This window comes from Manis pentadactyla, chromosome 4 (genome assembly GCF_030020395.1).
Source record: "Manis pentadactyla isolate mManPen7 chromosome 4, mManPen7.hap1, whole genome shotgun sequence".
Classification (NCBI taxonomy): Eukaryota; Metazoa; Chordata; class Mammalia; order Pholidota; family Manidae; genus Manis; species Manis pentadactyla.
In genome coordinates, this window is record NC_080022.1 from 69,287,322 (window position 1) to 69,309,709 (window position 22,388).

General features: G+C 31.3%; 1 protein-coding gene and 1 long non-coding RNA gene across 15 annotated transcripts in view; one reads left to right on the forward strand and one right to left on the reverse strand.

Moving 5' to 3' along the window:
* The window catches only part of ADGRL2 (adhesion G protein-coupled receptor L2), a 591,965-nt gene that overhangs the window by 356,003 nt on the left and 213,574 nt on the right, over positions 1 to 22,388 (forward strand). For all 14 annotated transcript variants that reach the window (XM_036890112.2, XM_057500358.1, XM_057500367.1 and 11 more), the window contains one exon: positions 15,370 to 15,411. The gene's annotated coding sequence lies outside the window, so the exon portion shown is untranslated. The remainder of the gene's footprint in view (positions 1 to 15,369; positions 15,412 to 22,388) is intronic.
* LOC130683373 (uncharacterized) overlaps positions 1 to 22,388 on the reverse strand; it is a 165,208-nt gene that overhangs the window by 121,199 nt on the left and 21,621 nt on the right. The gene's annotated exons all lie outside the window — the stretch shown is intronic.

Genomic DNA, 22,388 nt, shown 5'->3' on the forward strand with positions numbered 1-22,388 from the left:
TAAATGTTTGTTATCCAATACATGCTATCTCTCCTTTCTTCATATTGCCAAATTCTTGGACTTCTACTAGTGGAAAAAGCAGGAAAGGGGAAAAGGGAGATTAAAATATTTTACTTCTCAAATCTACCCCTTTATTATCATACTTTAAACTACTCTGGTTGAAGATTTTAAGGAAGAGGGCATTGAATTCAACAATTAAAATAAAATGTTCTGGTGTCTTATGTGTATCTTTTGAATTTGAATGGCCTTATCTGAAGAGTTAAGAATGGAAGCAAAAAATACAACAAAAAATAATTTATTCCATAAATGAATGCTCCAGAAAGGTGATATCATATTGTTAGGGTCATTATTATGATTCCAGGCCCCAGTATAGTAGGGAATCAGGGAAATTTATGATAGGAGTGCATAAATAAATGAATGAATGTCTCTATTTTATAAGAAAAAAATAATTTATCTTTTTCTTATACCTAATTGTTTTCCATAGAGTCATTTTTACTGTAGTTTTTTCTCTGTAAGTAATTGCTTTTCCCAGAATTTCTGAATTGTGATTGTTGCCATTTTTTTCAAATGTAAGGCTTATGCCATTTCTAGTTGAATTCAGGAGTAACGCTTATCTCTTCTACTTAATCTAGAAGTGAGATTTCCAGAAGCATCTTAAAGTTAGAGGTACAGAGTTTAGAGAACATTTAAAAAATAAATAAAAGGCACTGTCCTTACAGAGAGTGATGTAAGAGGTGAGGAAGTTAAGAGACAAAACTGAACAAATGAGTTTGGGGAGAAAGCTAGCCTTTTACAGAGTAAAAAGAAACAGAAAGGTTGAAGTACTTTTGGCCGGCCTAATGAAGGCTTTTGAAATTGAAGGTCCTCAGAGGAAACCTGGAATTAGAACAAGCTAAAGAAGTAAAGAATGTAGGGAATGAATGAAGAGGGCTTGTTTGTCTAGAGTTGGTGCTTTAATAGGAAAAACGCAGCTCAGCAGCAAGGGCTACAGCTGACAAATTGGCATGTATAAGAATGGGGACAGAAAAGCACAGTGCTAATGACAGAGATATATTTTTTTTAACAGAGTACATGAACTAATCCAAAGGAGTTACTTAAAATTACAGTTTGCTTTTTTCCCCTCTCTCTCTCTCTCTCTCTCTTTCTCCGAATTGTTTAAAAAGAAGAAGGAGAAGAAAAAGAAAGGTGTAATTTATAGGATGTACCTTAGGAACTATTATTAGAAGAATAAAAAGAGTACTGGCAAATGTAAGTGCATTAGAAATGCAGTAATTAAAAGGTTCTGCAAGGAAAAAAAAAAAAGAAAATCAGAGCTAACAGTCTTCTGTTAACCTACTGTGACTTATAACTCACATTTCACTTTTTTCTCTTAGTACAAGTTCCCTATTACCATGTATAATAACACATGCAATTTTTTGTTGTTGTAACCCCTTATACATAGTAATAAATGGATCTTAAATTTTTTTGTATGTGCCTCTAGTTCATCAGCTTTAATTCTAGACAGAATTTCCCTGTGCTTTGAAGAGCAACCAGCATAGCTACTGTTAGCAACTCCTGTCTATTTTGGTAATATAGCAGCTATCAATAAGTGATAAGGAGAAACAATGAAATGCGTTGCAACATTGAAGGAAAGAAAGGGAAAAGAATAGATGCAACTGATGATGAAGTGTGTTTATTCTGGGAAAACTGAGATGGTATGTAAATGTTTCAAAGTGGGAAGTTAAAGGTACATCTAGGAAATAAAGTGAGAATAAGATAAATACAAGGAGTGTGATTAATCAGTTCTTCAGGAAATTAACCTAAATTCCTGATGGATATTTAAGCAGTCTGTGGACACATGAAAGCACTTGTGTTTCTAAATGTTAAATTAAGATATGCTCAAAATTTCATGAGAAATCAATATCCATTAAAATACTGAGCATGTTTGGCAATATTCTAAGCCCTATTTACATTATCATGTTTACAATACCTCTGAATTGTGTAAGTAGGACATAATATAATCTCCATTTTACAAATGAAAAACTGATGGATAGAGATGTGAAACAGCTTGCCCATAGTCACACAGGTAGTTAAGTAGCAAAAAATTTCAAATACAGGTTGAGTGAGTCTGGTTTCAAACCCACGTTGACCCCTGAGACAGGCACTGGTTACCATTATACCCTCTGTGTCTAGGAGAACCATAGATAAAATGTTACTGTTTTAAGTGAAATTTTTACAAAGACATGGGCAACAGTACCTAAGTCCTTTATTAGGGTGGCACATTAGGGTTGAAGAGGGTCTCTTCTGGGCTTGTTGCCCTGCACCAGATGCTGCTCAAAGATAATGTCTCAAAGTGCCTAACTTATTATGAGGGAGTGTCTGAGACACTGGTGAAAATAGAGCAGAAGAGAAAAAGAAATAGAACAACCAGCTCTCCCTCTTCAGGTTCTTCCTTCTGCTGTGTATACTTTCTAAAATGTCCTTGGTTCCAGCTCAAATCAAACCACATGAAATTGTGTTTGAAAATCATTTTTGTGTGATACTTGTGAGATGATAATGCTTTGTGATTTCTTTTTTCATTATCCCCAATAGCCCTTGCACCTCATTTGTTCCAAGAACAATATAAGAAATAATTTGGGAACAAACCAAAGTACTCCAGTAACTTAACCATTTGGCACTGAGTTGATAACAGAAAAAGGCAAAGATGGGTGACTACAAGTCACCCTATAAATTTGTAGGGGAAACATCTCAGAGACAATAAATATGAAAGCCTTTTGTCTTAATAATTAAAAGCATCATTCCTTGGTAATCCTTGGCTATTGGAGAAGGAAAGACTTAATGTGAGACTAAGAAGAAAAGGCTTCATAATATTAATGAATATTAATGATGAAAATAGTGGAGTTTTTTAGCAGTGTGAAGTTGACAAAAAGCATAAGCAGATATAATCTCTCTTGATCTATCTTTCTGAGAAGCAGATAGCTGTGTATCCTTAAGAAAAGTCACTCATTCTTTCTCAAGCATTAGCTTCCTCAATTGTTAAGATGGGAAAAACAATGATTCTCCTTGGCAAGTTACTTAACCTCTCTGCTCCTCAGTTTCCTCTTGTACGATGAGAGAAACAATAGAGTGAGGCTGAAGCATAATTTTGCTGATAAACTGTTTTTCACCTACAGAAATGACAATTTCATATGGTTTAATATACTACAGTGCTATTGTGAAGATTAAATGGATGAATACATTTAAAACAGAGCCCAGCTCCTGTACACACTTAGTGTTAATTGTATGAATACATCAGTTCATCCTTATGACTTCCCTGACAGATAATAGGGTTCCACCTTTGATTATACAGTTATGTGGAAAAAATGTAAATAATACTAATGGATTTATAAGGGAAAAAAATGTAATTTTACTACAAATACAACTGCAGTATAACCTTTGCCCTGTGATTTCTAGATTCTGTGTTTATTTATTGTATTAGCCAGCTAACAAGGTCTCCCGGCTGCTTCTCCCTCCTATCCAAACTTGCCTTCCACAGGGTAGTTCACTAATTTTGTGGCTGAGATTTTAATAGATACTCATGCAACTTAGTTTATCCTGTAAAATGTCTTCAGACCAAAAGAATGAATATTCCTTTACCCAACAGTTCAGAGAAGAGTACAAAAGCATGTCAATACGTCAGAGGAAATGTTTAATGGATTCATGTACTGTTTGGTTAAAAAGAAATAAAGTAAAATAACTTATTATGTAATACTGTAATGCACAGTAATAAATAAAATCAAAGTTCAAAGTTACTTGTATTTGCTGATTGTTCTGTGGAAAGTTTTTCATTTGGATTTTGATTTCTAAAATACCAACTGTAAACTCCTTGCCCATAGACACTGTGGCTTTGCAAATTTATGTGTATAATATGTGCACTAAATTGGTAGACATAAAAAAGGAATAATTTATTAAAATTGAAAATATAGGATGCTAAATATCATGGAGGCAAAACTGAGTAAAAGAAACAAAATTTTAAAACTATTTAATCTGTATTTTATAAAATGCCTTTGAGAATGAGCTAGAAAAATTATATGCACATTGTATAAAGTATTCTCTACCATGAATAAATGTACTATATAAAAGTCAAGTCATTTATTATAGTTAATAAAACTTATTACTGAATTGTTTTTTCCAATAATTTAAATAGTATAATAGTCATTTTGGCTAATTTTCTCTTCAAGAATGTGTAGGGTAATTCAATTTGTACTTTAAATAGTATTTATTTGAGAAATAATATAGACTGTACCAGGATTTTTCCATAAATGATGTTTTTGAACATATGCAAAATCTAAGTGATTATGATGTAGTCATATTTTGTGAACTCTATCAAAAAATATAGATCAAAAGAGAAGCATACTGTAACTATTTCTCCCATCCTACTTTTTCTCAAATGTAATCATTTGAGAGGATTACTATAATTTTTGAAAGGATTAAAAGGAACAGAGCAGTAATCTTTGTGAAAAGGAATTTTAATAATTGACCATATTTAACAAATTCTTGTTTGAAAAAATAGTTTTTCCTTTAATAATATATATGTGTATGCCATGAGAGAGAAATTATGTGTCAACACATATGAGACTGGTAGTTTTTTTTAGCTGAGCTTTGTTTTAGTTCTAGGATCCTGTTTCTAAATGGTGACTTTAGACACAAACTAAACTCATCTTCATTTTGCCAAAAAGAAGAATGGACATAAGAAAGTAGGAATGATTTGCCCAAAGTTACATAACAAGAAATGGAAGAGTTCAAGTCAGGACTCCAAATTCCTTTTCCAGTTTTTTTTCCTTTACATATGGATGCTACTGACTTCTGTTTACTAGTATATCTCAAAACCTAACCACTTTCACATTCTTTTCTTTCCCTTTAACTGATAGTATCAATTCTTTCAACTTGCAATGGTATCTTTGTAGTAGATAAAATATCTATTGAGGGAAGGAATAAAATACCAATTTTTGTTTGAGAATAGTAGAAAACTTTTGGACTATATCCAAATTTAAATTATTAAAATAGATTTACCATTTGTAGTAGTTAGAAAAACATATATATCTGGAAAGTGACTAATGAACAATAGAAAGATTTATAGATTTTATTTCAGTCACTTCATTTTTCCATTCATTTTTGTTCATGGACACATGAACCCTATCAGCACACTATTTGAAGTAGAATTCAGCTACTGTGAAAATATTTTTAAATAAACATAGCTTTTAAAAATTATGAAGATATTGTAACTCATGTAGAAAACCAAAGCAATATAATAATGTTTCTTTTTAAATAAAAAATACACTCAAACTACTTGCCCAACAAATCCTTTCTTTTACTTCTACCTTCCCTGGTTTACCATTTTGATTGATATCTTTCCAGTCTTTACAAAATGTTTTAGATGTAGTAAATACTTCACTATATATTTGATCAAAACATACTAAAGGAAACCATCAAATATGAGAATAATATATTTGTCATCCTGAGAAAAAGAATCTCACCTCACTGTGCAAATGATAAACTAATGACCAAGAAAACAAAAACAAAAACTAAACCACCTAAGGGAGCTCACCCACAATTATCCACATTTGTTCATTCACTGTTCTATCACCTTTATTTTTCCTCTTGTCACTTATTATAACCTGGCTTACTATATATTGCCCATTTATTGTCTTTTCTCCTTACTATAAAGTATGCTCCATGAGAACAGGAACTTTGATAGATTTTCATTTTCTTAAACAGTGCCTGATACATATAGATGTTTTGTAAACATATATTGGATGAATAAATAAATTAGAATTGGTCAGGGAATATAATGTTATGGTAAACTAAATAAAACTATGTTTGTTGAAAAGACTTCTAAAATCTTTGTAGTGAGCATAGTAATATTTTGATTGTGATTTAGTTTCACACTCTTTTTCCAAGTCATGATTCTGAATATCATTTCTTATTATATCACATAATATATAAGCCATGGAAGTTACAGTAAAATCCATACTGACTTTATGACTGACCCTGTTTTACATAAATCTTCAATTTGGGTGTGATTTTTTTAAATTGGCCTGTTTCCCTGAAAAGTAAGTAAAATATATTGATTGAGAACTGCAGTTAATTTGGTTTTTACTAAAATTTATTATACTCTCACTGAGCAAGAACTCAATAAATATTTTTCAAATATGTGAGGTCTAGTTAAAGTAGACATATTATTTTTTTGTTTCTTTAATAAAAGGAGAAATTTTCAATTAAATGTGTAGTATACAATAGCATTTGAATCCACACAGCTGAAAAGGAAGCATTTAAAAATATTTCAAGAGGGTTCTTCTCATTCTCATATATATTAATATGTGTACATATACATGTAGAGATAGATACATTTTTCATACATACATTTCCATTGTTTCAGATCCTGAGAAAATGATGCACCCAAAACAATAGGGACACCTACATACCAGATCTTGATTTATAAATACCATTCTTGACGAAAAGAAGCTAGGACTCCTTGGAGAAATACCTGACTGTAGAACTGGGGCATGAAAAATACAAAATGAGGCTAGAATTTCTTATTGTGCCAAAAGCACAGAAGTACTCAAAAACAATGTCAGGGACACGGCAGAGAAGGAAATCAAATTAAAGGGGGTCACACTGGCCATATCTGAAACTATTTTAAGATCAAAGTAAGTAATAGTAATAGATTAGAATACATTGGATACAATGGATATCCACGAATCCAGATTGATATAAATAAATAAATAAGCTGAAAGTTAATATACTTCCTCAGAATATAAAAAGGGAAAAAAAGAGCATTTTATAGTGATCACCTCCATCATGAGATTGATATTAACATCACAAGGAGTGTGCCAACCTACAGGAGGCTATGAGATGAACACAGCATCACTTTTCCAGTTTTCCTGCCAAAGACAGATAACTGGAATCTAATAATGAGAAAACAGAAGACAAACCTAAAACAAGGAACATCTTATAAAATAGCTAACTTCTAATCTTCAAGAATGTCAAATCCATGAAAATGATGGGAATACTGAGGACATTTTCCAGACCAAAAGAGACTGAAGAGGCACCGTAATTAAAGGCAATGCTTGATTCCAGACTGGATACTTTTGCTATAAAGGACATTATTGGGACAAGTAGCAAAATTAGATTGGGCTCTGTCTGAGGATTATATGGTAGTAATATATCAATTTTTTTATTCTGGTGGTTGCATTTCAGTTATAAAGAAAAATGTCCTTGTTGGTAGAAAAAATATCTTAATGTATGCTGGAGTAATAAGTCATCATGTTGGAAAATTACTCTCAAATAATACAGAAAAAAAATGTTATTTGCACCATGGTTGCAGCATTTTGGGGATGTGAAACTGTTTCAAAATAAGAAAATAATTTTAAAAAATTCAAATTCAACATCTTCCATGAACTTCTGTCTTAATTCTGAGATAGTTTTTGGGTTAACTTATAGAAAAGTCTCTTATAGTTAATGAATTTTTGTAAAACAATCTAATTTATAGAATACACACAGGTCACTCCCCACCTCCTTTAAAAATAAAATGGAATGATAATGAAAAAGAGCAATTATATTTTGTGGGAGTTACAGTGAAAACAATTAAGAACTCTCAAACATTTGGTGATGGTTGTGTGGTGGTTTTCTGTTTTGTTTTATATTACAGGCCTTTCTATATACTTCCGTAGGAAGCAGCCAAATATTTATCTATAATAGGTATTAAAATATCAATGAACATTATCTAAACAGAAAATTATGATACTTTCCTAGGGCAGAAAATTTGGTAGAAATAATAGGAGGGCAGGTAACATTTTATATTTACTTTCATTGCTATAATATAACTACTTTATATAATAGATTACTATGTTCCCTCCCTGCATAAACTTGAAGCGAATTCTAGGAACAGCCATTCAGGCAGTGCATGAGGAGGAGAATCCTAGTACGGCAGTACAGATTCATTACATCTATTCGATGTTGTCTGAGGGCAACAGACACAGCCAAATTAGAACAGCAAGTAAATGTATGGAATAGGGGTTGAATGTGCTGTCAAGGATGGATCAAATAAAAAATACATGGCTGTACTTAGGAACATAGAGTAATTTTCTTTAAAACAAAATACAAAGGTGCATAATTTCAGAAATTATGACATTGTAATATCAAACTTGTCTATTTGAAATTTAAATATTCAAAATTTGGATTAGAATATTAATCTCATGTAGTGGAATAAGATGAAATATTCTTGTTTGATTGCTAGTTTACTTGGTCAATCAAATAATAATTTTTATCATATCTGGCACTTACAATATCTGAAAGACTATCATTATTATTCCAGTTACTAGAAGGGACCTAGGGATTGACTATCTTTCTCTAATGGCAATAGCAATTTAAAGGAGACTATCTTTTGAATAGACCTTTCCTATTTTGGGGGAATACTCTTCACTCTTCTGTGGGATTGAGGTGTGGTATGTGGGATCTGGAGTGTGACTGGAGAGGTGGGGAGTATGGGAGCCCTAGGTTATCTGAGATTAGCTGGTTTTTCACCAAAAAGATTTTGTTCCATGTCTAGCAGCCACCAGGAGTTCCTCCTGGTCAGGCATTGTAGTGGGCCAAAAAAAGCCAGGAAATAACAGTAAGTTTTATTGGGACTCGTAGACTCTTTCTTAATTTGTGAAAAAATCAACTTTTCACAAATATGATTTGAAAAAATTTAACTGTGTTCGTTTAAGAGAACACTCAGAATTCCATGTTACTAAGGACAAGTTAGGCTAAGATCAGTAACACAATACAGTGGTCCAAAATATAGTTCTCCTGCTCTATAGCTATGGTAACTAAGACAAATTATTTATTATCTTTTTTGCCTCATTTTCTTTGTATGTAAAATGAGGGTAATGATAATAACAAAATCATAGGATTATTATGAGTATTAAAAGAGACAGCAAGTACAAATTGCTTAAGGTAGTACCTGGGACTTAGGAAATACTCATTAATACCTAAACATTATTATAATTATTTGAGATCAAGGAACAAAGACAAGGGGTATCACTCAAAAACAGAAACTAAACTAAGAAATCAGTGATTTCTTGGAACACATTTTGACTGATCATCCTCTGAAAAAATATATTTCTTGGTATACTGCTAACACCATATTACGGCATGCAAGTACTTTTAAAAAAATCTGTATAAGTAGAGATAATAATAGCAGCATTCCTCTCAGCATTATTACAAGGATTTAATTATAAAACTTAGCAATTTGCCTGGCACTACTAATAAGTACTCAAAAAACACTAGTTGTACTACTATTGCTAATTATTATTATTATTACTTTATGATATAATAAGATCAGAGCTTGAAAGACACATGTGAGGGTATAATTATAATGTTATGGTATGATAAGAACAGAAGAGCTAACATTTCAAGTGTTTTTAAGAATGAATACAGCTTTCCCAGATGGAGAGGGGAGAAGAGCATCATGGATTCCCTGTGTGTTTTACCTAAACTTGACTTGTTTTCAAGTAGTCAGTGGGCCTACAATTATTCTACTGAGAAAGTGCTTTTGAATTGAACATGTCCACACAAACTAATCAATCAATGGGTAATTGAGCACCAAATCTGTGAAATACACAGATAAAGTGTAAGAGAGCATCTCAGCTGGTTTTCCTACATCCACATTCTCTCATCTTTAGCATACTTTACATGAGGTTGATACTAATCTTACTAAATGTAGTTTTAATCATGCCATAACTGCCAGAGAACACAGAGCAGTTCTCAAATGCCTGCTCTATCAAGCCCAGATGACTATGTCCAGTTTTAGGGAACATTTATAGTCTTGCAAATCAGGGCATAGTACCAGCACTAACCTTACTTGGGAACTTGTTAGAAATAGATACTCTCACACCTTAATCCAGACCTACTAAATTAGAGTCTGCAGTTTTAAAGATCCCAGGAATGCAAACTGAAGTTTGAGAAACAGTGCTTTATGCTACCCATTAATCTAAACCAAACAAAGTCAAAACCCATAACACAATCCATGGTCCCATCAAGAAGAATTAAATACTTTCATTAATATCTCTGCATCCAAAGCAATCTCTGCTTCTTTTTAACACCACTGGAAGCACCTTACCTCCTTCCCATCTACTATCTAAATTCTAAATCTCATGCATTCTTGAAGTCCTACTGAAAAAAGCGTGTGTCATCCATCAAACTAAGACTATATTTGATAAAGCTACATGATTTGTTATTTTTTTTATTGTTAAAACAACTTAAATGAAGGAAGTAATGTTATTGAAATATATTAAAACCTTTTGTGGCAGGACTCAAACATTTTAACTGACAGAGACAAGACAGAGATAGTGTGCTTTGTTTATGTTAATTTTATAATCCTACAGACGATAGTAAGTTTTATTGCCAGCAATATGTCTCACTTCATTCATTCAATAAATACCAGTATTTTAAAATAACTCCTATTTGTCCTTTTCTGACTCCTTAAGTTTTAACCATGGTATGCACTAAGTAAATACTTGTTGATTGAAGACAGTCTTTGATCTCAGGTTGGGGACTAGGTTTACACACATGGAACCACCATTGCACAAATGCAGCCCTTTCCTCCTACAGCTCTTCATGACCTAAGGAAATATTAATGAATTTGAAATGACAGTTTGGTTTACTAGCAGTGTCTTTTGGATCAGAAACTTCCTCCAGGGTGCCACGGACGTTTCTGTTTATCTGTAACTAATGTTTGTGTTCACTGGAGAGTGGGCTGGAGTACAGCCAACCAAATGGAACTGGCTAGTTAAAGCTTTTGTCGGTGAGCATTTTGGAAACAAGTTTCAAGACCATTTGCCAGCAAAACATCAGCAGGTGGAATTTAAACAACATAAACTAATGTAAAGGTTTGATTTGAAGAGGCCTGGAGGCACAGGGGAGATAACATATATAATGAAGTACACAATATCCCATATTATTTGAGAGTAAAAACTAAAGTTAGCTTTCCTTGCTGTTGCAAAGACACTCACCAGCTCTTTAGGTAGAAATAGGTGCTTCTGGTAGACAGTCATTCTTCAGAAGATCTCATGCTCTAAGCAATAGCACTGGAGTACATTAAGGTTAGATATTTATGTAAGACCTTTTGTGAGTCCCTTGGTTTCTTCAATGTGATTTGAGAGTGGAATCATACAAGGAAACAGAATCAAAATAAGTAAAATACTATTTCCAACTAACACAAACTAGAACTCTACAGGACCTAGTGTTTCACAAAAAGTACACATTACTTCGACTCCAGAATCAGCAATTTCCTTGGTTACAAATTTCCTGTATCTTATTCAGCAATCATCCTGAAGATGAGCATTCCCATGTGATGTGCAATTTTCTCTTCAACTTTTAATTTCTCTGGGTACTGAAGAAAGCTCCGGACCCTTAATTAAGCAATTATTTTTTTCTTAAGTGAATATAGAGTTTGAGGATAGTGCCAAAATCTTCCTTGCATCCAGAGAACAAGTCTAACCTACTCCGTAGTGTACACATTGTCTGGCAGCATCCCAGCTTTAGGTAGAAGAGCCAATGCAAGACTGAAACAGAAATTCTTCACCTCTAGTCATTCCCTGACATCTGCTGAGGTTCTTGAAAGAAGGCCAGTTAGGACCGATTTACATGTCTCCTTGGAGGTTTTAGGTAACTCTTCACTAAGAACTCATTTGTTTTTCTCATTTAGACCTTTTCTCCAGATAGAATTTGCAAACTAACTGCTGAGTATGCTGTTTGCAGATCACTGCTAGGTTTCCGTACTGACATAACGCACCAACTGCTACTTGAAAAATTCATTAAGCAGTGACTAGTCTCAACTTCCAGATTAAATTTGTGAAGTGATTCTACCACATTCTCTCAATGTTGTCCCAGAATTCATTCCACAGAAAATAGAGTTCATATGCAAACAGTTCAAAGAATACATCTAGATAAGGAACTTGCTGCTTCATAGCTTCTGGCATTTTTTTTTGAGCAATTCTAATTGTTTAAAGTTTTTCTTTATATAGAGCTAGACTCCTCGGGAACTTCTAACATTTGTCTTAGTTTTCTAAGACACTCACTGTTTCCTTTATGTAAGAAGTCATTCAAATATTTGAAGATAGTTTCCACGCCTCCCCTCCTGTATGAATTTCTCTTCTTAAACTTCTCCTATTCCTTCAACTACTCCTCAGGTTATATGGCTTCCAAACTTCATCATTAATGAAAAGTTGGCTTTTCAATAATTACATTTTTAACATAATCTGCTAATAATCAGCTCTATTAAAGTTAAAATATATGACCTATATTTTAGTTAATCTTTTAAAAAATGTTTGGTTTTCATTGAATGCTGTATTTAATAGTCTGTAATATGTAAGATGCAATCTAGAAATTGTCTTTAAAATGTCATATTGGTAGACTCAGTTACAGAAAGCATCTTTTTGGTTGCCTCCATTGATGAAACTTTTACTAGACACTACTAAGTAGTGATTGAAATATCAGGCTGAAATATTATTGTCAGATACTGATGTAAAATTTCTCACCAGAGAAGTATCACTTCAAGATAAAATTTTTGCTATCTTAGTACAAATTTCAGCAGCCTCTAAAATCGTTAGGAAGACATTAATTCACTTTGCTTCTTACAGTTTAAAAATGTTTTATTGTACAGTACCAAATTAAAATAGTTACTATTTCAAAATTCCAAACATTTATGAAAATTTAATAAGCTAACACTTCAAGTCAGATGTGAAGACAGTCTGAATATTCCTTATATGCCCACAAAAGTTTCTTTAGTCTTTTGTAAAATGCTCAAGTGTTGATTTGTCCAACAATGTAGATGGTCAATATTCACCCAAGTGATGTCAACAATTGAATGCATTGTTTTTCCTTCTCATTAAAATTGCTATATTACTGAAGCTTGACCAAAGTTTCTTCATGCTTAGCCCTCCATTTAAGTCTGATATACCCTACGGTTTTTCTTTTATATCAAGGTTTGCTTTGTCTTCCATTATTTTCCTTCCTTCTCTTACCTGCTTTCAAGAAATAGAAAAAGGCTCTTTGATGTGCCAATTCAAAGTATATTCAGATAAAAGGTAAATAATTCAATAGGCTTTTTGAGGAAGATTGACATTTGAATGTTGGAGGTTGTTTCCTTTACTCATCAGCTCTTCTATTGAGGTCAGGTAACCCATGGTGGTGACTTGCTGGAGTGAGTTTCAAATCGATAAGAAAAATAAATAAATAAAATATATAGTACGTATATACGTACCAAATGTATATCCTTATCAAATCTTACACTTGTCCAATAGTTACAAGCCTCTCTGAAAATATTTGTATGTGTGGGTGGAGGGAAGTTGCCCATTAAATTGTAGAAAGCATTATCAAATTCATCAGGGCTTGGTTGTAAATTTGACTACACAGTTTGGGATCATAGAGAAATGAGAAGGAAATATCTGATTAAAGTGTGCATTGCTGCTGAGGCAACTGAATGTTGCCATAGCAATTGAGATGAAATGTGCAAGAAGTGAGATAATTAAATCTAACCCCTTTAGTAGTTTTGACAGTCAATGCACTGCCAATAGGAAAAGTTATCTACAGTATAAGATAAAACACATTCCTCATGGAAAGTCTCCTTACTAGTATTTTGTTGTTCCCATTCTAAATACATTGCTTTAGGTGTCTAATTTGAATGTTCTCTTTTAATAATCAAATACAATTTTGACCTTGGTCTGCTGCTGCCTAGAATTTCTGCTGATTTATTGTATTTATGGGAGTAGACATCTATAAAAAAATATCAATTTTTTTCCCTCTAGTTCTTAAAAAAAGTATGATAAAACCAAAGCTGTCATATCTGAGCTTGGAATTCAGTAATATTTAGAACGTGCTGCCCTCTTCAGGAGCTGGTGCTAAAAAAATACTTTTTTTGGCAGTTTAGAAATTATAAATATGAGTTATAATATCAAAAGTTTATTGATAATCCTTTTAAGATAAGCACTACATAAAATATTTCTAAGTTACTGATTTTCCCATTAAAATATTTCATTAAAAAATCAATATACAAAATTTTGCAATAAATTATTCTTTTTTATTAAATATGAAAAGTAACTTCCTTAAAAGACCTATGCTCACAGGAGACTTTCTAAATCATACAGGATTTCAAACTTCCATATTTAGCACCCAAATATTTCTTTAAGAGTAAAAATATCTATATATAAAAAAGATATTCTATATGTGAAAATCTAAGTAGGATACTCTTCAAATCTTAATTGTATTCTCTAGCAAAAAGTCAGTAATGTTGTGAAGATCAACATTTGTCATTTGAAATCTTAGCTAGTTTTCATTTATGGAAACATTATTTCTTGGAAATAATGATTTAAAGTTACATTAACACATCATAATTTTTATTCAAAGTTACTTCATCTAAAAATGATATTGAAGGGTCTGAAATGTCATTTTCCAAAAATTCAAACAAATCCCTTTTTTGTGTATGTTATCTATTAAAATTTCTTCAGCCATCATCTAGTCTTGGCAGAGAGAGATGAACTCAGTGTGTTTTTCTCTAAATTGTTTATGATGCTTAAACATAAACGAACAGAAATTCACCAATACTTAATAACATTAATTATCAGGGAATGAGAAAAGCATGTTTTCTGATATTACATCTTTATATTAGAACTATTGACACTAAGAAAGTTCATTTTGTTCTAATTATTAAATGTGTAAGAAAATGTTAACTTTTAAAAACACAAATTCAAGAACAAATACATTTTAAAAATACAATTTTGTTCTAATTACCATGTGATACAATTAAAACCTTGTCTTTAATCAACAGAAAACATTAAGAAAATGCATAGTTCTTTATTATCATTTATTTAGTGTGGACAAGTAAGTGCTTGGACTTCTAATTTTGTTTCTCAGCTCTTACGTCAATCAGATTTTCAGTTCAAGATTTCACAGAAATTTTATTTACATATAAATAGACGTAATGGTAATTAGTGTTAACTTAAGAAAGTAGAATGTGGCTCAATTTTATTTTAAAGAGATTTAGGTATAACTGTCCCATCTATATCAATGAAAAATTCAACTGAGATAAGGGAGAAAATGAAAATATTGACAATATTCTCTTAATCTTGTAATATTTGTTTGGGAAAAGTAAAATGCTTATTCCTGACTTAGAAAGTACTTATCACAACAATTGCTTAATCCTGAAGTATCTCTGTAATACATGTTCAGGAATTCTTAGAACACTGATTTGTGTTTTCTGTAATAGTTTTACTTCATTTTTGCTTTGTTGCTGATGCATTACATTTGGCAGTTAAGATCCCTGTGGATGGAAGTATAATAAATGATAATATTCTCTTTGCTTTCCAGGGAATTTGTGGCACAACGATAAATTCCATCTTTCCCAAAATGGTAAGTAAAGAGCTCTTTCTGTATTTGATAACACTGAGTACAAACAAGAAAAAGTGAGTTGTTATAATAAATGTGGAGTATCATATACTAAATATAATGAATGATCTGATAATTATAAGGGTAGCTTACACTCTTGAAAAAAATGGATGCTGTATTCAAATTTTATAAACATTCCAAAATTCTCAACAAATACACTACAGCATCTTCAGAAGGTATATAAAGTTTTTGCTTTCTCTGTTGTATTGCATTTGAACATAGTGTAGTCAACATTTTGTATTCTGGAGTAATTTATTTAAAAATATACACAGGTGTAGGAAGGAATAAATGTGGTTTACGTTCTATGAGCAGAAAGAAAAAGCCTATCTGTAATACATATTGAGAGAGTATAAGAGTCCTTTGGAATTTTTACTGTTATATAAAAACTGATTGTAATTTATGTTTGACCAGGGCTTTGCAGCACCTGTGAATTTAAAAATGTTTGTTTTCTAAGGGCATATATCATAACTTCTCCTAGGCAAGCTAGGAACTGTATGGTTTTGTTTAAACACATAGTTTTGTTGTCTTTATGTTTTTGTAGCTTAAAAGATAATGTTTGGCTTTAGTCTTAATCATAACCTCTTTATAATTCAAATAACAATAAAAATTAATCTTCTTGAAAGGGAAAGGTCAATGTAAATTGATATTTCTCAGTAAGTTATTACTATCTCCTGTAAAGTTCTTCTTTTTTTTTTCCCTAAGGGGTTTTTAGGTATTCCCTGTAAAAAGAAGGAATTTCTCACTGTAGAAAATAAAACAAAATCACTGAAATAAACCAATCATTAAAAAGTGCTGTTAAGTGAAGAAGCAGGGCACAAAAAACATACATAATGTGTTGTGTGCTTGTGCATCGAGGGAAGAGGATTATAGATCATTTTGTAGGTTTAGAAAAGAGAGGCACAAAAGGCACATAAAACAGTGGAAATAGGGTAGTTTAATATTGTTCATTTCTTCTTTTTATTCTCCTATAATAAATGTGTATTATTCTTATAATCAGAACAAAAGCCTATTATTTGAATAATAGGCTATTCAAAACATATTATTTATTATTAATGAAATGCATATATATATATATAACTGAGAAACAATATTTGTGTCAGTTGTATAATCAAAATGATCTGCAATTAAAAAAAAATTCCACCTAATCTCAAGAACATTAAAAATATAAATTGAAGATTATTTTTGGTAAAAAAGTAACAATGAAGGTTCTAAAATGAGGTTAAAGCTTTTACTTTTATCAACTTTACTCCAATACAAAAGTACTCCTAGAACTCAGGCATATGTGTGAAAAAAAATTAACATTTTAAAATTGAAATAAAAAGATCTGCAGATTCACAATGGTTTTTAGTTTGTAAGAATTTGGCATTATATGAACCTTTCTCAGAAGAAGAAAATGTCTAGGAAAAGGCTAAAACATTAATGTAAAACTTTAAAAATAAGCTCACACTTCAAAGTCTGATCAAACTACTCAGTAACAACAGAAAATTTTGATTTAAAATGTGTGTAATTTATCTATCTATAACCAATGATCTCTGTTGCAATTTTAATGTGCAGAATTATTTAGGGTCCAAGATTAAAATAAATAAAGTATATAATAGACAACTAGGCAAATGTAATGAAATGTTAGCACACGAGTTGCTTTCAACCTAAAATAATGTTAATAAATCATTTACTAATAGTAAATGTAATAAATAATGTAACTGATAGGATATTTTTGAAATTAAAGATTTCTTTTCAAAAGTAGTTTATTATAGGATAGCATCTTAGCATAAAAGTATAAATTACAGAACTCTCTTGTCCCCTCCTAGCAGGAGCCAGGAGCTCTGTCCTTTCACTTTATCTCTAAATTAAAGCCTGTACCTAGCTCTCCTAAAAAAAAAAAAAAAAAGTATAAATTGTAGTTATATCTCATGTGTCCACCAACTTTATCTGTAAATAAACCAGTAGTTTTAGAAGAAATTTAGGGAAGCAAAAAAGGTAAACTGGTAAGCATCTAATACTGTTCATACTATGGTGAGATTTGGAGTTAGAATGAACAAAGTTTTGATGATTAAAAAGGTAAATTTCATTTATCTGCAAAATTCTCTTATATTGAAAGTCTCATCTAAATTATATTTTGTAAATAAAGTCATACATTGTGTATTTTGAAATTTTTCTTTCCATATTATTTTTAAATGAATTTTTTGAAAGTAATTTCTAAAAATTTTAACCTGAATTTCTTCACTTTACTTTAATGAGGCAACACTGTGAATAGTATCAGAAAAAATCTAGTATCAGCCTTCTCTAAAGAGTGGGAGGCCAAATTCACACCTATTTATATATGGAAATACATATTCTTAATAGGTTTAAGTTTATGCTGCCAAGACGCAAATCAGATTTAATGGGGAATCAAAATTTTAAATTCATAATTTTCTTTTTTGCATGCACTCTGTAACATCTTTAGTACAAGTAACATATCATGACATTTTAGAAATGAAATAAACAAACTTAACCTTTTACCCATAACCAAGGTCAGATTCAATGTAACAGATTATTGGATAAATAAAACATCTGCTCATTTCAACTACTTCTTTCTGATTTGTAACTGTGCAAAATCAACCAAGCAGGCAGCTGAAGTTCTGAATTACTACATGAACTGTAACTGAAGTGTAAATATATATTTTGTTTTACATGTATTTATTAAAACTGCACTTTAAAAGATAATAAATCTTCAGCATTATCAAGTTTTCCTGATAGATTACAAGTAAATAAAAATAAATAAATAAAGCCACCTGATTTGAAGAAAAAGAAGTGCCAACTATTTAAATAAAGCAAAGTTCTCAATGTAATTAATCTATACCTCTACAAAAAAGATTATCCCTCTCATTTCCAATTGTAGCTATACTTAGTAAATAAAGATTAAATGCATATTTCTGGAAATAGTCACAGCATCCAGTCTTTAATCTATAATAAAATATATTTTATTTTTGAGAACATTAATAAAAAGTTGTTACCTTATACATTAATGACAAAAATTACATATTGAAGTTAACTATAGCCAATAGTAATTTCGCCATTTATCTTAAAATTCCACAATAGTTTCCAACATATTGAATGTCAATTTTAGGTCAGATGATAGTAATATTAAAGTATTGTTAATTGGCCAACAGGTTTCTTATTTTTAAGTTTATGAAAAAAGCAAAGATGAAACAGTACTCTCCTTTTCCTACAATTAAAATTGCATGCAATTATTCTTGTAGATTATAGATCTCTTTAGGGATTTCCAGTTTCATACAACTTCTTGGTTCATTTCACAGGAATAATATTCATCTTAATTAGCAAAAAACAATTGATGGGCTTTTTACAAGGGACAGTTCACTACTGCACTGATTACTGATACTAGATTACTTTGTTTAAAAAAAAAAAAAGCCCCCCTTTTAAAGCAGTTAGTTGAATATGCTGTTAGTAGCCATTGTCTTTGAATACAGGGTGTCTTTCTTGATGAGTGGTTAATCCATTTGCTTTAAGCTCTGAACTTCTGAAGCAATATACTAAATTGGCTTCTGAAATGATTTACTGCCATTATATATCAGTTCAGATATACAATTCAAAATTATTAAATAAATAAAAAGACATTTCTGGTGTGTTGTGAATTGTTATACATAGTTTATAAGGTTAAATACTTCCTTTTCTTAAGGAAATTAATATTTAATATCTAAAAAATACAATTTCTAATGCATATATGAGGAATAAATAATGAATACATGTGGCCCCTCTTGACCTGTTAAGCTCTCTGTTTGCCCTTTTGCAATTCTTTAAGTCTTTTCTTCAGAGCTAAAGATTATCCTAAATTTTCTCTATCCCTTCCTTTTCCTTATAATTTTACCTCATGTATTTACCTCATCCCTAAACATATTATTGTTTGGTTGACATGTTTGCCATATTATGTAAATAAAAATATATGTATTTTTCTGTGACATTTCCATTCATCATAAAGTGTTTGAATTTCAACCATTTAAATAGCACATAAGTATAATTCATTAGTTTATACTGTTGTATAGTATTCCATTGCATGCTATAATTTATGGTCTTCTTTATGGATATTTGGGTTGTTTCCAATTTGTTTTTGATTTTATGATTGTACATAGTGCTGCTATTAACATTCTTTAACATGTATAAATGGATATGTACAGAAATAAGTACAATTTTAAAAATAGAAATTATAGTCTTGTACTTTCCCCACTGATCTTCAAAGCTCCTTTTCATGAATCAAGTTTCCATATCTTTATGATCTAATTTTTAGTTCTCTTTAGTTTAATTCTATTGGTCAATTTGTCTATCCCTTCACCAATATTACACTAACTTTAAAAATCTGTTAAGTTCTTCTATTTGTTCTTCTTTAAGGGTATCTTGGCCCTTTTCTATATGGAAAAAGCTTGTTACTGTGCCCTTCTACACACACACAGACTTGGTTGAAATTTTTTGGCATCTACAGATGAATCTGAATGGAATTGATGCCTGTATTATAATTTTTAGTGTTCCATTACAATCCAAGAATATGGTTTACTTTTATGTTTGTTTAGATTTTCTATAATGTTTTTCAAAAATATTTTTGTTTCTTCCATAAATGTGTTACTCTCCCAATATTTTTTATAAAATATTTAAAAATTATCTCTTTAATGACTTCTTTTTTAAAGTTTTAGTTTCTGATGTTTGTTTCTGGCACATAGAAGTGCAAATAATTTTTGTATTTTTAATCCAGCAAACCTTCTAAATTAATTCTCATAATTTCTTCTTATTAACTCATAATTTATCTGTATTTTATCTTGGATTTCATATAGAAACAATATCTTATGTGTATAAGGCTAGTTTTTCTTCCTTTCCTATTTTATACTTTCATTTCTTTTTTCTTTTGTACTCCACCAACTAGACCGGTAGTCCAGTATTTTAAAGAATGGTAATAGTAGGCAATTTTATTTTTTTTCCTGATTTTTAAAAGAAAATACTTTGAACATTTCACCAAAGGGCTTTTTTTGTAGATATCTTTATCAACTTAAGAAATTTTCCTTTTTCTTTTTAGTTTGCTATGATTATCTTTTATGGACATTGAATTATATCAAATGTTTTTTCTACATTAATTTGAAGGAAAATATGATTTTTCTTAAGAAGGATTGCTGAACACTGAAGTATCTCTTAAACTGAGGACATTACTGAATGGGACATGAATTTCACTTTTCATGTCCTTGCTGACACAGGAAAAATGACAAGACCCAGGGCTTAATGCTGAGATCCAAAGTGGACATATCCTCCTCATTAATCTGATCTACAGATAAATCCATCCCATAGAGGACTGTAAGAAAAGTTTTAAATCTTAAATGTATAACTAAAGAGAAAAATATCCTTTGAAAAGTCATAATCATAAACCAACCTTACTGTGTTTCCAGTAGGAATTCACACAATCTCAGAGGTCTAAAGACTCAAAGTAAGAATTTAGTTTAAAGTGGTCCCTAGCTGTGCCTCCTGTGCCTTGCAGCAACAAAGGAAAATCCCCTTTGGAGAACCCAATTTTACTCCATCCCTCTAAGAATTTTAACACATAAAATTCCATGAGTATAAGCCCACAATCAGAATTCACAAACACAATGCAAAAAAAAAATCAGGTGAAAAAAGACAAAAAGCAGAACCTGGCCTACAAAGAAATCAAATATTAGAATTTTCATTTCCATTATTTTTTCTTTATTCCTTATTGCGCATAAAACTATATTCAAAAATATTTTCTCTTTTTAGCATTTAATTCCCTCATAAATACCAAGTGAACCTTTCTTTGGTATAAAGTTAGAAATGGATAATATAGTCAGGTTTAAACTGCAAGCTAAACCTAGTTACACTTTGCTTTGCTGAAGCTTATTTGAATTGTTTTTGTAACTTGCAAATACAGTTGCTGGTCCTGGTAACTACACTTATATAAAGAAAATTACACTCGGAGATGGTTTCTCTGCATGCTGATAATCATAGAAGGTAATGGGTGAATAATACCTTTAATACCTTTTCTACCACAAGGGAAGGGAATTGAGAAGAGTTCCTGGGTGAGTTCTTTTAAAGCCCTAACCTGACCAGAATGTACCTCTTCCCTCTGATTTGTCCCAGAGTCAGGTCAAAGTAATAAAGATTACCTAAAATCATTACTTATGATAACATTTAAGACCACTAATATTTTGATAATTAAACTTCTCCTATCTAGAGGAATTTCACCAAGAAGCCCTTTTTGGATATAATATTATATTTCAGTTACTTTCTACTGAGATTTTACACAGACTGAATGGAAGAGGAAGGACCTGAAATTTAAGGGAAGATTGTACAATTATTATTGAGCATTTAACACTATGTTAAGGAGCTAGCTGGTCCATTTTAATTTACTTTCGAGTTTTGTGTTATGTGCTGAATTGTGTCCCCCCTAAATTCATGTGTTTAAGTCTAAACCCTCAGTACCTCAGAATATGACTGCTTTTGCAGACAGTCTTTTAAAGAGTTACTAAGGTAAGTGAGGTCACTGGCATAAACCCTAATCCAATATGACTGGTGTCCTTATAAAAAGAGATTAGGACACACACACAGAGGAAGACTATGTGAAGATACAGATAGAAGACACCAATACAAACCAAGGAGAGTCCTCAGAGGAAACCCTCTGTCAAACATACCCATAACGTGTCTCAAATATCTGCTCTGCTCTTTGTTTCCACTATTATTGCCTTATCTTAGGCTTTGTTTTTCTTACTTGAAATATTCCAATAATCTTCAGCTTCTCATCATTCTAATTCAAGCATTTATAGTAAGCAAACCCACCAGATTGTGAATTTGTTGAGAATGAGGTTGGCTCTCTAGTCTTTTCTTATCCCCAGTATGAAGTTAATGCTTTAAACCTGGCTGTGTATCAGAATTTTGGGTGGCATTTTTAAATTACA